This window comes from Anopheles stephensi, chromosome 2, assembly GCF_013141755.1.
Source record: "Anopheles stephensi strain Indian chromosome 2, UCI_ANSTEP_V1.0, whole genome shotgun sequence".
In the NCBI taxonomy this organism is placed as follows: domain Eukaryota; kingdom Metazoa; phylum Arthropoda; class Insecta; order Diptera; family Culicidae; genus Anopheles; species Anopheles stephensi.
In genome coordinates, this window is record NC_050202.1 from 75,798,858 (window position 1) to 75,813,840 (window position 14,983).

A 14,983-nucleotide genomic window follows, 5' to 3' on the forward strand; every position below is an offset into this window, starting at 1 on the left:
CCATAATCCGTTTATTCGAACGTAGCGGATTTAATCAGTAAGTAAAACACTTACAAACGATGAGCTTCGGTCAGGTGGTAAATCAAAATGCTAATTGAAATCATCCCCCGGTTTGCCCGGGTATGGTGGCGTTGCGTCAAAGCATTTAATGCGAAACATCAATATGAGTGAGCTTGCCTGCCTCGAAATGCGTCTAATTCGTAATGTAAACAACCGTTGATCAGTTCGTCCGAATTGGCTCGAAAACAATGATTTTTTTATTTCAAATTATCTTGAGTGTAGTAATAAAATTTAAAAGCAAATATTATTTGCCTTTAACAGGTTTGAATAATAAAACAGAGATCCGTCAGACTTTTTTTATGCAACACTTTTGACTTGGCGGTTCTGTTTTGACGCTAAATTTGCTTTTACAGGGTAGTTGTTCAGAATTTTTTTTCAATTCTACTAAGCCTCATAGTTAATAGAACTAGTCAAAACTAGAGGAGAATCGAATTTCATTAAACCACTCACCAGCTCAAAACAGGATGCACTTGGTTCTCGGGATTCGGGAGGATGGCGCGGCAAATTTCCGTCAGATATTCTGATACACGAAATTACATATTCCGTGAAAAGCTGTAACTTTCTCATTGTTAGTCTCATTATTTGGGCATGCCACCGTGTACAACAGGCGCACGTACAACTAGACGTGTGTAGTGCATCCTAATTTCGAAACGCGCCGGAAAGGACCCCTCATTCGAACCAGATTCGGCAACCGATTCATCATCGGAGGGTGCTTGTTTAATTAGTGCAAGAGAAGAGACCCTCTTACAGCGTACCCTTTTGATTGTGGAGTCCAAAAGCGATTTAGAGGCGAGTAAGCCACAGCCATATAGCTGTTTGAAAAACAAAGGATTTAAGAAGAGACGATAAACTGCATCACTTTGTACTCGACACCTCTTCTTCAAATGCTAATTCAATGTACTAAAAGCATATCAATCTGGGCAACGAAACAAAGCGCCCGAAAACTACTCCCAACTAATTACCAAACTACGGACGTGGGAATAATGTTACAACAGAGCGATGGAAAGCGAATTGCGCCCGGTGCAAAACTCTTCCTTGTTGTGCCGTCTGCCCAACGCTTCCAATGTGCAGCTTCATACGTTCAACAAGGCAGCATGAAGGGAGAGAGATAGAGAGAGAGAGCGGACAAATAGGAATTAGTTTTGATTGCTTGAATCTCAACACTCGTACACAACAACGATTTTCAAATGGAACTCAAATTGACAGGAACAGGGTGAAACAAAACGGGGTGCGAAACGATAGGGCAAATCTGCAACCTCCCCCCAAAGCCCGGCCCAAACAAACTGAGGGGATGAAATGAAAATGATGCATATGGCGTCACTTGCACCACGCGAATGGGTTGAAGCATGGGCGACGAACCTGCCACGAGGGCTGCCACTTTACATGCGTCGTAAAACCACACTTGAGGCTCGCCATCACAGCTACAGTCGCAAGTGCAGCTCGCTACTTGTATTGTCACTGTTGCGTATTTTCCCCGGGCAGCGTGCAGCAATCGACGGGTGGTTTTATCGATGGCACTGTTCAATTGGACGGACCAACGAACCGACGAACCCATTGCAGTGTGAGATCAGTGTGAAGCTCCCGCTGTCAGCTGTTGGGCGAAAGTTTATCAGCGTTGTCCGTGCACTTCCGGTCGTTTGCCGGATGGTGGAGGTCAGCGTGCGCTGATTGATCGATCGATGCAATGGGGAAGGGACAGTTGTACCTCCCGCTGGGTGTACATATCGGCTGGTTTAAAAAGGGTATTATTTCGGAAAAATCAATCAGAGTGCAACATGTTGGCTGCCGGACGCCTGGATGCTGGATGGTTCGGTAGCACATTGCAAGACAATTATGCAAATTCGGGGAAAAATAATTTTCCAATACGATGGAAAATCGACCACATTTTGCCAAGGAAATTCTTACCAAAACGATCTGTCAAGCTCATAGCAACAGTTACTTCAGTTTACGGAACACATTAACCAAGCCTTAATCATTGGTTCAGATTGGAGCGGTCCAGAGGCCCAGGCGGTAGCGGCGACTGATGGACCGGGTTTCGAATCCCATCCATACCGCCTCCCCGTATGCATGACTGACTATCCAACTACGGGTAAAATCAAGTCACAGGAAGCCAAAAATGGCACGCCAAGACCTCTCGAGGTTGTAGTGCCAAGAAAGAAGAAATTGTACTTTAGATATATCACTTTGACTGTTCCGAGAGAGAGAGAGAGCGAGAGAGAGAGAGAGAGAAGACTTATTTCCTTCACACAAGATATCCTCCAAAACAAATAGAAGCAGTTTACAGCAAATCACGAGTTCCAACATACATATAATCGTGTTACATTAGGTGTCTGTTACTGATGTAGTCTGCTCAGAATCGACAACTGAAAATGGCTGAAAGTACTACTCATGCATGGTCAAACTTGACGATCCACTTTCAATTTTGGGCCCAATAATGTTCGTATTTGTACGTCAACCCTATCGATAAGTTATTTCTACTTCGTTTAATATAGAGTTCTCTGCTATTTTATTAACTTTTTTGTGAAATTTGAAGCCGTATCATAAAATTTTACGTTTTTCTACCCAAAACACTCATTAGCTTTAGTTTTCGTTTGTTAATGTAATCGTGTTCGATTTAATTTCATACAATTACATACGCCCTTCAATTGGTATCCACTATTTCATTCAATCATCACTGCTCCTCAGTTTTCTCTGGCCATCAATTCGAATCAATTCTGCGAATTGAAGCAAACATATCTCACCAGCAGTGATTATCGTTAGCGGCTAGAATGTTTGCAATTTCTCCAAAGCATAGCTTTGGGAATGCTTCCGGTAAACCACACTCCAACAGAGTAGATTCCCACCCCAGAAAGGAGATCATTAAAAAGTGTAAGTGGTGTTTCACCGAAACCCGTTACTGACTGACGAAGCGAGCACCCCATATGTCTCCGTAATCCTAGCTCATCGTCAATCCTCCCTTTGTCCCCTCGCAGAAAGGGTTAACACTGACGCAACAAGCATCCAATGATCTGGTTTCGAGCTGTGTGTTATGGCGCGAAAATAAGATACCTGGTCGATCCGCACACACGCTCATCTGTTACCGGGCTTCAAATTAATATAGCACCCCAGTTTTGATCACCAGACATTCAATTCCACCCTTTAATTTCTCATCCCGAGTCCGTCTTGGGTCTCCCATCCGAATGAACTTTGCGCTTTCGGTCACTATCGCGAAATGGTTTCAGTTTGTGTGGTGCGTGGGGTGCTTTCCGATGTTGGTAGTTGGTGTGTTTTTGGAAGATTCACCCTCCGCCCGGTGCAGCTGCTCTGCACGAGTGCTCTGCTCTCCAGCGCTTTCCCACCAGTCAGCGTTTTTCGGACCCAAACTTGAGCGAACAATTCCATCGACATCCAGCCAGATCGGTTGGGGTTGGGGGTGGGGAGGCCGTGACGCGAGATGGAAACGTATTATGCAATGTTCCCACAATTTAATGTTCGGTTCTGTGTTCGGCCACGCACGCAAAGGTTGGAAGGGATAGGGGTACCCCCTGGCCCGGCAAGGGGTATAATACGGCAAAAGGGTTTCTGCAGTTTCGTGTGCTAAAGGAAGACGTGCGGCTAGGTACCGTGGTTTTATTTCTTTTTCGGGGTGAGGGCAGATCTCGCACGGCACCGCTACGGGCACGAAGGTGAATTGTTTCGCAAGATGAATAATTTCGAAGACACCGGCACAAACGGGCAGCCGTACAGATACACACACACCGAAAGCGCTAGAGACGCGAAAAATAATAAGCAAACGGCTGCCGGGTCGTGCGCTTTTTGTAGGTGTGTGCATGAGTGGTTCGGCCAGTGTTTGGGTGGTTGGGAAGGGGGGGGGGAGGGGGGCAGGTGTTAAGGTAGAGCCCAGCCCCTCCCCCCCAAACTCTCCCAGCCGAACCGTGATGTTTGTAATTCGTTTGTTGGATGCTGTAAAGAAGGCAGGCGAGCATGGTTTTCGCCGCTTCGCCTGCTGGTGGTACTCCATGAACAGATCTGAAACAGTTGTGTTCTAGCAGCAAAATGCTAATGTTTGCCGTTGTTACCACACTGCAAACGAATAAATGTTAAACATCTTGCCTTTTTTTAAGTATTTCACAAGGTCTGATGTTAAGTTTTCTCGGTAGACTCTTGTCAAGTCGATCCTTTATTTTAAAAATGACGGAACATTTTTTTAAATGGAGTAACATTCTTCAAGCTGAGTACCATTTTTTATCGAGTTTTTTTCTAAACCATTGAACAATTTTAACAGCTTAAAAAGCTACCTTATGCTGCATTTTTCTTCAATAGTATCGAGGCTTATCTCTAGTCTCCGCAAGCCGCTGTAAACGCTAGTACGATCAAATAAAACAAAAAGGAAAGGGCAAACTGTGCTCGCTCTTGCTAATGGTAATTTAATTAGTGGCAAAATGATGGCTTGCCTGCAGCTCCAAAGAACAGCTCCCTCCTACATGACTAATGGGTGTATCACAACATTTTCCCTAGCGCAATTTACCTGCTTGCGGCTCATACCTAGACAGCGCATTAGCGTCAAGATAGAGATCAGCACGTGCCCCTCGATGCAGCTCGTTGACGTGACGAATAAAAACTTCAATGTTTTACCATAATTTTTAGTGAAAAAAAAAGAAAACCCATACAACGGATGATCGTAACGAACATGTGGTTAAACGCATCCCGTGTTTGGTTGCGATCGTTGCAGATCGTGATGCATGAAAATGGTGGGGGAAAACTGACACATTTCCTTGACGTTCTATCGCATGCGTTACGATTTAGGTCATTCGGTGCTTTCACTGCCGAGCTTCGACAGCCAAAACCTCCCCCGGGCGCAAGGCAGTGAACTGCTGCTGCTGTAACAACAATGAAATGCGTGAGGAAAAAGGGAAAATGCAGCGGAAAAGCTTTACGCTTCACAACGCTGTCTGATGGTAATAAATCTGTTTTTTTCGTTTTGCAAATTGATCAAGCCTGTGTTGGTCCGATATCGAGATATGAATACATTTGGCTCGTCAGTTGCAATTACCTACCGCATGTTAATACTTAATTTATGCCCGTACCTGTTCGGAGATCAGCCAGCGCAGGTTATGCATATGGATTGGGAGAAAATAATTTAAAAAAACAACCAAAAAACAATGCTTCAATTTGGTGAACGGTAAAACTTGATTAGTGATTCAATTGGACTAAAAAGTGAAATGGGATACGGGTTGCGCGTGAGTGTGATGTGGTAAGAGGAAAACTCGTATTGTGCATGGTGGTGAAATAATACATTCTGCTAAAAAGCGTTTGAAGTTGAGCAAAAATTGAGCGAAGAACTAGAGCTAACATTGTAGCAAAATTCCCTCCGCACTTAAGCAAATCGCTCACCGGAGGAGTGTAATAAAAGTCGAATCAATTCTCATAAGCACCCAAAGTCCTGGCCTACTAGAGCAGCCATCTTTATCTTCATCAGTTTAACTCGACGCTCTTAAAGAAACGGTTTCCTAGCTACGTTTGTCCTCCCGTCTGCGATGTAATATTCTGCGCACCAGCACGCATTTCTGACGCCGAGACATTCGGTTGAAACGCTTGAAAATGGTTCTACAAACGCTTGACTACTGTGCGGCCAAGTTCAAAGCAAACTAAGCCTCTGCTACCGTGTTCGTTCGTTCGTTCGGGATGGCACGGGACCAGGTTTGGGAAGCGATGCTGGGAAACAGCCGCCGAGGGTAGGCAAGTTGGAAGCAAAACAGAAGACGGACCCGGACAGTCGTCACGGGAGCCCCGGACATCACTTACCGCTGGAACGATTTAATTTAAATTTGCACAGGAAATTGTTATTGCTTCAATGAGGAATGCATGTCGTCCAGCATTTCTATCCATACACCGGCCACGTCACGCACTTCAGCCGGTGCTCGACTACCACTCGGCAGGGTGGATCGGAAGGATGGCACGACCAACAGAAGGAACCGCCGCCAGTTCACAGCAATTGAGTACGATGAGTTAACTCATCATCATCATCATCGTGGCCGTCGTCGTTCTAACGCGACTGGACTGGAAGCGATTGTACGCTGAGGGACGGAAAAAGCAACGCCACAGAAACTCCTTGACAAGACGATGCAATGCTAAGATGACAGAAGCGATGCTGGTCAGAGACGGAGCGTCGTAAAACGGAACGTCTTTCTCTCTGTCCTGAGCATGGTACAATAATCAGCCGCATTAGGAAGAGGAGCACTTCTAGACAAAGAGCCGATTCGAAATAGTGCAACGAAGGCGAAGTTTTAAATAAATACCACTAGAAAACGTGCTTCTTTTATAGCAACTCGCTTCCCTAACTTGATACTCTGTTCCGTTCTGTTCGGTCGAGTAGCTGGGCGACAACAACAAAAAAAAGGCAAGTGACAGGTGCATTATTTTCCTGCTGTTGCAACACACATACACACACACACACAGTCTTTTGCATACCGCCCTCGGACGAACGTGATGCACATTAAGAAAGGAAAGTGCAAAAAAGTCCATCTTGATCTGGCTGCACGCGGCAGGAATCCGGTAGAGAGAAAGGTTTTGAAAATAGAACAGCCAGAAGAACATAGTCACGATCTGACGTGATTGGAACGCGAGTGTTACTTAGCTTTCTTAGACAGCTAGGAGCTGCGTTAAAGGCGCTGCACTTCCCACGCAACCGAACCGGGAAGGGTGGTCCGTTAGTCAAGAGGGCGGACAGAACTCGTTCTCGTCGCAACGGGTCGCCTGTGTGCACTCCCTGACCAAGGGCAATAGAAGAGCAAAAGAATCGAGTTTATCAACGTAAGATAATTCGCCACAGTGTTTCCCAAACCCGCCTGTGTTGCCTGTTTTGCTGCTGCAGCCCCCGGTTTTACTGCGCAAATACTGCCCTCGTGCGCCGTTATGTTGCACCCGTTAACAGATGATCGTTGACGGGGTTGGTTTGCTCCATTGGCATACTCACACTATCCAGTGACGGAGGGTGAGTTTTTTTTTGCAGCTGCTGTTGACATTTAGCTCTGGTCCGGTGTTTACCGCAGGAAAAAGACTAGTTGGAGTAGAACCTTTCGTGGTTAGCCTAGACATTGTAAGATATGAGATATGTTCATTGTCTTGCAGCAGCACTAACCATGGGCACACGACACTTGACATCATGCTGGCAATTTTGGAGATAACTATTGTTCGCGACAACAAGATGGATGGTGATTCTCTCAGCCAGCAAGCTCGCTAAAAATAGGAAAAATAGATATTAAATAATGCTTATATGCTTACCACATGCACTATAGGTTGCTTTCAGATTCATAAATTTTAATACATTTTCTTGTGCGGGTGAAAACACGCAGTTTCAATAATTACTCATGAATAGGGATTAAATTGATCTTTAAAAAAACTGTAATCGATCGCGCACAAAACATTGATGATGAGCAACATAATTTTACCCCTAGCAACGCATGCTACGCTCTCAGTGTGCGAATCAAAAAATAATAAAGAGAAAATTCAACACAATTACACTGAGCATTGCTCTCTCGCATCATGCTTCGATTTCTCTTTTTGAGTCGCTCTCGGGGGTTGTAAAGTGTGTAAAAATGAAACTGTTCTGCTGCTTCAGGGGAAATGATGCTGCATAAAGGGTTCGGAATCAGCAAGTGCTTGGGATGTTGTTTATAATATTTACAATTTTAATTCGTACCTTTGTGAAAGCCTTTATAAAAATAAAGGTGTGATAACATAGATTATTTATTAAGTATGTTTACAGATTGATTTGCTTGGGTGCTATCAATTACAATTCATTTTGCGTAGAAACATCAGCTCCGATGCCTTCTCCACATTCCGCATCATAAAAAATCGGTTTCAAATTTACACACGTACACACACACTGCACGTTTGCTCACCGATTTCCATTCTCTCACTCTCGCCATGCTCGCCGTCAACTGCTGTTTGTTCGCACTCGAAGCAACCGCTGTGTTTTGTTGACTGTGCTGTGTTGTGTTCCGCGACGAAACGATCCCCGTGTGTGGTTTTGCGCTTTGTCCAATAAAAAACTAATAAAACGCGAAATGTTATCCTCCCGTGCTCCAGGATTTATCCGCCTGGACCAACTGTGAGAACTGCTGCTCGTTCCTGCAGCTGGATGGCGTGCGCAAATTCACCAAAATTGGTGTGCAGTCTCATCTTTAGCACACTCACACGCTATCAGCCCGCGAGTTGTTGTTCGGTGCGTTATCATCCCGAGGTGCATCTTCATGTGAGAAAGGTTTACTGAACCTGGTAAGAAACCACAACGACGACGACGTGCAGCTTCAATCCACTAGTTTGTGCCGTGCCAAATAGGTTTTACACCACACTCTGCTCGTTTCGATTCGATTCGGAACGTGATCAAAAGGCCGCCGGATTGCCGTTTCCACCATCAGTGTGGCCCAAACCAATCCGTCGCGGGTGCTGCTGCCGTACGTCATCGATTCCGCGGTGTGCGCGACGTAGTTTTCAATGTTATTTCCGTTTTATTCCAACCTCAATCCAGTGGTCAGAAAGTGATTTGTTTAAGAAATCGCCCCTATCAACATCGCACGAATCGTCTCGGTTGATGCAGTGGTTGCTTTGTGTGTGCGTGTAGTGGTGTGGCGCTGGCTGGTGGCGGTGGTGTGGTGCGCATTGTTTTGACGTTTGGTGCAGACGTGAAAATATCGAACGAACCACTGCCGTGAGAAGTGAGACGTTCTATGTGGGGATGTTGAGAAGGTCATGCGGTGTTTTTGGGGTCATATGCGAGTGGAGCATCTCTGATGAGCTGTGAAACGGTTAAAAATTATTACGAAAACTTCACCCCATGTAATGAGTTGCCCTGAAATTGCCCAGACGTGTGGTGGATGGAACGAAATCAGGTGAGAGTGGGTTATATTGATTTTGTGTCAGTTCGAAACAAACGGTACCCTCTGTCAGGGGTGAGCAACCCTCATTAGGGCTGAGGAGTGCAGTGTAATTTTTATCTCATTTCATTTTCGCGGAAGCGTGTCAAAACATTTTGGAACGAAACCAAAAATATCCAGGAACGTATGGAAAAACCTCGAGATGGCCTGTGCAATTTATATGCCACTATTCATATCTTTCAATCAATTACCCCTCCAAATAATCTGCGGAACGCAGATTGCCTATCCCTGCGTAACATGGAGAGATCATATTTTTATGCTTTTGCTCTCTCATTCTCTCTCAAATGTTGCTCACGCAGCATCACCATCTGTACTGTAATGTACAAGTACAACATACCCTTAGTTCTCATGAAAACGGCATGCGAGATAAGCAGAACATTTGTAACTTTATGTGTTATAGGATGCTTTGCATAAGTAATTTTGAAAGATTAGTTATTTAAAGCTATCTAAAAATTGTTAAATTAATTTAACCTATATTTTGTATAAAAATAACAATCAAACTGAACATTTTGATTATGAATGATTGATCGCATCGGTGAACAAAACTGAAATACTTTGATTGGATGGAAGTACATCCAGAGAGATGTTATTTTAAAAGTAAAAAAATATTATACGTAATCGAATTCAGCGTTTTTATTTTGCACAAACGATCTTTTTTCGATCCTATTTTTATTCAAACATATTCTTCCTCATACGAAACAACAAGAGTCATTACGAGCATGAGAAAAACCTGTTTCTTCGATCGGTGTCTAGCAAAAGGCTACAATCGACTCACTGCCCAATACATCAGCTGCATCACAGTGAGATGAGATGAGATCTCGTTCCCTGGTGAGCTCGGGAGCAGCATTTCACTTTTTGTTTATTTTCTGCTTCTGCTACCTCCATTCCGTTCCGTTTCGATGCACCGGCATGCGATTGCATTCCGGTGGATCGTCATCCACCCGGTACCGCATTGCCTATCGTCGGTAACCGCGTGCAGTCCAACCCGGAGGAGTCTGTGAGGAGAAAGCAACCAGCACACGGTGAGCAGTGAACGAAGGTGTGAGAAGTGAAATCTGGCTTGATCTTGGCTCAGGCCTCGAATACCAACCACGGAGAGCGCAAGATACGAAAGCGAATCCGAAAAAAAGCAGGGAGGGAAAACTATAAACACGCGCGACACATGCAACACAATTGAATATGCATCGTGGCCAATTACACCGATTAATTTAGTACACTTTAGAGCCCACCGTGTGTTTCCAGGTTGACTTTTTGACATCGACGATCGTAAGAACTTCGTCCCAATGATTGTGGTTGGCTCACCGAAAATTGATTGGTTTGAATGGTTTGCCGATCGCACTACTATTGTCCCTTGAGCGTCCCCCAAGCGCAATTGTGATCATCCCCCACGGGGAGAATGTGTCCGTCAGTTCACTTTCATCCCATCACCCGCGACGAGGATAATGGTGTGCCGAAAGGAAAAATGGCGAGAAAGTGGGTCAGTCGTACGAACTGCAAAGTTTTTCTCTACCAGTCCCTAACGAACTTGTCAACCTTGGCGCGGGTACGCATGCTCCCACGAGCATTTCCCTCACTTTTCTTTCACTTCCCTGTTACAACCCTACAGCCCAAAAACGTACCAAACTACCCACCCCAGCAACGTGCATCGTCGGTCATGTGCACCGTCGTAAACATTCAAAACCCACTGACCCAGAGTCCCCCGAAAAGTACACGACCTACCGGTCGGCTAGTCGATGCCTCGCACCGAGAGTAGCGTGAAAAGTGCATTCATGTGCATTCAGCCATGATCGCAGTCAGTGTCCGTGTGGTCTGCAAGGGTGGTGGGGAGACTGGGCGAAGACCCAGTCCGGGGCCTATTGGTGGAAAGGAAACAGAAACGTACCAATCTTACCAATCTGCGATGCACCGTGTGGGGTACGCGCTTGCTGACTGCATTCTTCGTTTTGCACGGCTCGTTGCAACTGTGGGGGGTACATCCCCCCCGGGCTGAGTCGTGCCGCTGCTAGACTATCGCTTGATTCAATTTTTCCAGATTTCCCACCGCCGAATGCTGATTCACGACTTTTCTCCCATTCTTGGGGGTCGATTGAGTTTGAATGGCTACGCGTCCTATTTTCTGTCCATTTTTCTTTTTGTTTTAGAACCGAGCCGAATATTCATGAACCACTTTGTGGAGGCTTGTTGTTAAGGTGGGTGAAGCACAAGAAGATTGATTACATCTAAGCGTAAATCTGTGTAACAAATATTTAAACAATGTTTGGTGCCGCGTAGTGCATGATTCGAGGCAGTTTGTTCGTTCTCGTAGCTCGTGTTGAATAATGCGGAATAAATTTACGCCTGGAGGCTGTTAAGAACGGTGAGCCAAACGTGTAGTCAATTGGTCAACACTTACAGCAAACGATGTGACCTGGGTTCTTTTCATGTTTAATTGCTTTACAAGTTTGTTTTTATGTTACTACTTACTTATCAGACGCTACAACCGCGGTCACGGTCTTGGTCTGCTGCAGAAGTCCTCGTTACTGCACACGGTCTAGCGCCGTTGTCTGCCAACATTAACGCCATCACTCCGTCATCACCATAATGTAGACAGCTTGAAGGATCTTTATGCGTTCAGCAGTTCGGTGTCATTCTCATGACATGATTGTAGAGCTCGTAGCTCGAGGTATAGCAGCTTCATCATTGTCCTTCCATGTATAGGGGGCCAAAGCTCCTTTAGAGGATCTTCCTCTCGAACACGACTACAAGTGTTTCGCTAGTTTTGGACAGAGTCTAGGTTTCAGAGAATTATGTCAAACTATAAATGTTCTATACAGTACCAGCTTCGGTCGGTTCGGACAGGTACTGTGTTTGGAGAAGTTTCTTTTTGAATTTGATGAAGGACAAAAGAGTTTCGATGGTGAGTGGAAGTTTTCTACGACTTCAAGGGTACGATGCCTACAATTTTTAAATGAATATTTTTAATATAACATCCCCGAAAGCATAAAAGCTTTTTTCTACATTTTTAAATACTCTCTTGGCGAGTCCCTTAAACCACTCATTTTGGCACATAAACCGTACAAAAGAACATAAAGCCTTTAGAACGAAACTTTTAATCCATCATTAACGTGTGTGCCTGCGCCAGCCGGATTTGCATCCTAACGCGAGTGTGATGCGATTTTACGACTGCCTGCACGCGCACTGTCGCACTCCACATTTTCTGCCAAAAAATCGGCTCAAAACCTGTGCGTTTGCTGTGTGTGTGTTTTGCTGCAAACTTTTCCCCATTTCGCTACAAATTTTATCATAATAGGGGGAGGGAAAAATAATAACAAAAAAAGAAGAGAAAAGAAAAATACGCAAGCCATACTCCGCAGGAAAACATTCGTTTACATTGCAAAAAAGTTTCTCCTTGGCACACGGTGGCATCATATTTGAGGTTCATTATTTCACCTACCTGCCTACAAAGAGCTTCCCTTTTCCCGGTACCATTCGGCGCCCGACGCTAATCTGCTTGCCGCACAGAGAAGCAGAGAAATATGAACAGATCATTTTCCTGCCCGACCAGCCGGTTGGCCGTTTTCCGGGGGGGGAGGGAGGGCAACTTCCGAGCGGCACCTTTCTCTAGCTCGCTTGAGTTCCAAACATTTTTTCATAACTTCACGCTAACCCTCGGTGCGTGTAGGGGAGAGGGGTGGCGAGCGCACACAATGGCAAAACGGATCATCGGATCATGGCCCCGGTGTGCTGTCTTGGCAAGATGTTGTTTTTACCCGCCGCCAACCACCCACCAATCGGTCTCCTTTTTATGATGCCACTCTGCATCACTCTTACTTTTACGTCATGGAGCATTTTATGGTGGCTACCTGGTACAGATTTGTTTTTCCGTTTTTTTTTGTGTTTGTTTTGCTTGGATTTGGGTAACAGCAGCCAGACACGAAGAAGAAGAAAAACGTTAATGGTGGTTGGTCTTTGGGTTCGGGTGAGTCAGATGGAAGGCGCGAGTAGTTTTGCTGCTAGCGATCGTCTCTTGACCCCGCCAAGAGTTGAAGATGGGTGCACATCCATCTGGATGGCATTGGCTGGCTTCTTTAGCATTACTCAGGCGATGAAGGGTGGGAGTATCATTCTACTTTTCTTCTTATTAATATGAGAAATTTCATTAACTTGCTTTCCGTGCTTACCGGGAGCTATTACGATGTCATTATTTCATCATAGGCTTAGCCTTCACGCCATTGACACTGAAGCTTCTCCGGAGTTTGTTTCCTTGAAACATGAAAAATAACTCTTGTATTGAATGTTCGAAAAGAATTTCTATTTCAGTGTGCATTTTGAAGATCAATTCTTATTAATAAACAAGAACAGATACACTTTCAAGCTATTAAAAGCTATACAATTGTTGGAACTGGATACAGATGAAACATTCTTCATAAAATTGTCCTACGGGATCTGAAGTACACTGAATATACTTTCAGTACGAGATCTCGTACCTTCCAAGGAGTACCTACCTTTCATCAGTTCAAGCAGTTTGAGAAAAATCTTAAATCATCGCGTCCTACTTTTAAGTTTGACTTATTGTTATGTGTGTACACAGATAATGCCCAGAATGTAATCGATTTCTCACCATCAGCTTTCCCTCAACTTCAATGGCGGCATGCCCCTTTTTTTTGTTAATATGATTTATTAACCACGATTTAATAACATCATGAAACGTGCGTGTGCCGCACGTGATGCGAAGCAATATGTTTACACCCGTACAAAATGCCACAAATGAGTGAAATGAGAAAACAGAAACCGGGCGGAAAACTTTTACTCCTGCGTGCGTGTACACACCCACACCTGGCGCGCAAGTACCCGGCGGTTCGTTGCCACACGGGGCCCCGGCCAACCCAGATGGAACGCATGGATAATGCGAATCGCGTGGATTCAGTAGCTCGATCGCAAGGAATCCGCGTCCGTACAGCGTATGTTGTGCCAAATGAAAACTTAATGATCCGCTTGGCCTTACGCCGGTTGAACCGGCGATCGATTGTTCGCGTGGCACTATGCGAGTGCGATGGACGGAAGACATCCACGATCACTACCACCACTGCACTGCACAAGCGATGTTTTCGAACATGTTTTTTTGTTGTTCCACGAATGGTACGCGTCTTGACGACAGACCTTGGAATTAGGAGGGTGAACTGTTTGAACTCGGCAGTGTCGCCTGAAGACCACCTGAAGACGAGATCAAGGCGTATTTTTTTTGTGGTGCCGTTCGGTGTAAATGAGCCTCCGAAACCTGTTTCGGTGTGGAGTCTGTGTGGATTTTTTCGCTTCTCGTTAGAGTCAACAAATGGCACGATTGGCTAGTGAATGTCCGATCCACCGGGCATCTTTCTGGTCGCTTACGGAGTTTTGCGCTCTGCACCAATCTCCCGAGATGTCCGAGAGCAAAGGTTAAAAGTACGAATTATTGTCACGGAGCCATGTAGATCAACTTTTAAAAAGTTAGTGCATTTTAAAACCCCTTTCGAAGGAAGGCAAGGACGCCAGGAAAAGCTACCCCCTGTTGAATGAGAGATACTTGCAAGGGTCAAGCAAAGCACACCGTATTTGTGACCCACTTTTACTGACCAAATTAACTCATCTATTTCGCTATCACATTAGCGTAATTGGAAGGAAGGGCGGTTGATGGATGAGAGGCGAACGATGATGCTTACACGTGTAGATGACCCGCCGTTGCGGATTATCTTTCCACAAGCAATGAACAAAGAATGATAACAAGCAGACAGAAGTAAATGAAATAATACGCAATTCTTTAAGAGTTTTTTTTTTGCACCCAGAAGGATGTCAACGTCAAGATGGTTCACCGATGGTCCGCTTTATAGACAAAAAAAAAACGCCCGAAGTGATGCTGTTTGAATCGTTCAAAATCTCGTCGAACTGCTCGCCGTCCGCTTGGGTTCTGATGCGATATGGCCTGAGGCACCTAAAATCGGTGTCAATGCGAAAACTTGCAGAACTCTCCGTCCCCTCTTCAGAACCGG

General features: G+C 45.1%; 1 protein-coding gene across 4 annotated transcripts in view; it reads left to right on the plus strand.

The window, feature by feature from the left end:
- The window catches only part of LOC118507668 (extracellular serine/threonine protein CG31145), a 50,388-nt gene that overhangs the window by 5,771 nt on the left and 29,634 nt on the right, over positions 1–14,983 (plus strand). Inside the window, exons 1-2 of one of the 4 annotated variants that reach the window (XM_036046451.1) lie at positions 8,055–8,319; positions 8,573–8,933. The exons of 1 other annotated variant lie outside the window; for it this stretch is intronic. The gene's annotated coding sequence lies outside the window, so the exon portion shown is untranslated. Of the gene's footprint in view, positions 1–8,018; positions 8,320–8,572; positions 8,934–14,983 lie in introns of those variants that run through there. 2 more of the 4 variants (XM_036046454.1, XM_036046453.1) reach the window with 2 other exon arrangements.